The sequence below is a fragment of the Schistocerca piceifrons genome, unplaced genomic scaffold (genome assembly GCF_021461385.2).
Source record: "Schistocerca piceifrons isolate TAMUIC-IGC-003096 unplaced genomic scaffold, iqSchPice1.1 HiC_scaffold_1274, whole genome shotgun sequence".
Lineage (NCBI taxonomy): Eukaryota > Metazoa > Arthropoda > Insecta > Orthoptera > Acrididae > Schistocerca > Schistocerca piceifrons.
In genome coordinates this window covers 1-2500 of record NW_025727096.1, presented here as the reverse complement: position 1 = coordinate 2500, position 2500 = coordinate 1, and positions in this window count along the sequence as shown.

Genomic DNA, 2500 nt, shown 5'->3' with positions numbered 1-2500 from the left:
TAACCTATGTTGTACCTTAACCTAACCTATGTTGTACCTTAACCTAACCTATGTTGTACCTTAACCTAACCTATGTTGTACCTTAACCTAACCTATGTTGTACCTTAACCTAACCTATGTTGTACCTTAACCTAACCTATGTTGTACCTTAACCTAACCTATGTTGTACCTTAACCTAACCTATGTTGTACCTTAACCTAACCTATGTTGTACCTTAACCTAACCCATGTTGTACCTTAACCTAACCCATGTTGTACCTTAACCTAACCCATGTTGTACCTTAACCTAACCCATGTTGTACCTTAACCTAACCCATGTTGTACCTTAACCTAACCCATGTTGTACCTTAACCTAACCCATGTTGTACCTTAACCTAACCCATGTTGTACCTTAACCTAACCCATGTTGTACCTTAACCTAACCCATGTTGTGCCTTAACCTAACCCATGTTGTGCCTTAACCTAACCCATGTTGTGCCTTAACCTAACCCATGTTGTGCCTTAACCTAACCCATGTTGTGCCCTAACCTAACCCATGTTGTGCCCTAACCTAACCCATGTTGTGCCCTAACCTAACCCATGTTGTGCCCTAACCTAACCCATGTTGTCCCCTAACCTAACCCATGTTGTCCCCTAACCTAACCCATGTTGTCCCCTAACCTAACCCATGTTGTGCCCTAACGTAACCCATGTTGTGCCTTAACGTAACCCATGTTGTGCCTTAACGTAACCCATGTTGTGCCTTAACGTAACCCACGTTGTCCGCTAACGTAACCCACGTTGTCCGCTAACGTAACCCACGTTGTCGCCTAAACCTGCTCTGTAATTGTTATACGACTCGTTCAATTAGTGTAGTGTTGCCCACCCGCAACCCTCGCAATATAGTTCGCTACTCGCACTGCCCGCTCCCCTGTGTATCGCTTCATGTTAAACACCTTGCAAGTCTTGCTGACTTTCCACATGCTCCTGCTGTACACTGTAATGTGGATGGCAGCAGGACGTACATGCCGCCCCCCCCCCCCCCCACCCCTCCCCACGTCCCCACGTCCCCACCTTGCCCCCTGCCTTCGCAAGCTGGTTGGTGACAAGTTTGCATGTTCAATGCCCTTCGCATGCGACGTACGCAGGCTACGTTGTGGTGCGGCCTGTGTCAACTGTCCGCTGATGTCGTACGCGTGAACCACAATCTGTACTGCACATTCGTCCTTATGTACTGAATGATACATCGTGGCACATGTGTGACCGTACAACGACTGCGCCCAAAAACGGCGGACCATACAGTGCAAATATTGTGCACGCAGCTACGTGTCGTCTCCCTATGAGAGCTGGATTGCAGTGTGGTACGCCATAGAGACGTGTGGGAGGAACGGACGCCGTGGATGGCGATCAGCATGAGCTGTGTGTTGATGTATTCGGACCTAGTCGTCTCTCCTCAAACACCGTGATAGCATGGTGCACCGCGTTCCATATCTGCGACATGCTACAGAGGCCGGTTGACAGTCGTTCGAGCAATGGACATCGCATACGTACGGGGGCCACCTTCCACGTATTGTCTAGGCGTGCACATTTTGTTGCGTGTATGTGGGCAGACGTAGTGTGGCGTGACACCTGACACAGGCATGCAATAATCGTTGAAGTTGCTAATGGCGATGGACGCCTACGTTTTCTGGTGAAGTTACGCAAATGAAGAAATGGTAACCCGTTGTGGTGCGGTTGTTCTCGCTAGGGGTGAATCGGTGATGGCGACGATAGGTTGAGGTACTAACCGGTTGTTCCAGCGATACCCACCATGCCGATGAAACTGAACGGCATCTGGGTGTGAAGCGATACGCGGTGGTGGCTGGGTGGGACCGTCCCCGGCCGGTGAGGGGGCGCCTCCCGGCGTGCTGGCCGCGCGGTGCGTGGGCGCACGCGCTACAGCCGGCTGGTGGGGGCGGCCAGTGGCAGGCGCGCCGGCCGACGGACGCGGCAGGCGTCGCAGCTGCGCGCCGGCGCACCCTGCGCGCGGCGCCGTGCGGCCAAAGTAGGTCCTCGCGGGCCCGGTGCGAAGCGCGGTGGACATCTTCAGTGTGCTGGTCCGATTGAGGACTGTGTGCGTTGAGGATGCGCCGCCGCCCGGCGCTCGGCGCCGCGACGCCGTCTGCTGCTCGGTCGCCCCAGCGGTTCTCGCTGGTGGTTTGTATCGCAGCTGTGCGGATGTGTTGGCGCGTGCGCTGTGCTGGGAGAGTTCGCTTCGGCACCCAAGTGGGGCTTTTGTCCTTCTGTGGCGCTGGCGTTGGAGCTGCCGGTCACCGTAGGTGGCGCGTGTTGTCTCCCGCCGGCAATGCCACGACAGCACGCTCCCGGGCCTCTGTCGGCAGCGGCAAGCTCAGTTGGGAGCACGGGTGGTCGCACCGAAAGCGTCTACTCGCCTAACTCCGGGCGATTGCGCCTCTCTCGAACCCGACCAAGTACTTGGGACGGCGCTGCGCGCCGCCGGGACCTGAGAGGGTTTCGAGGTG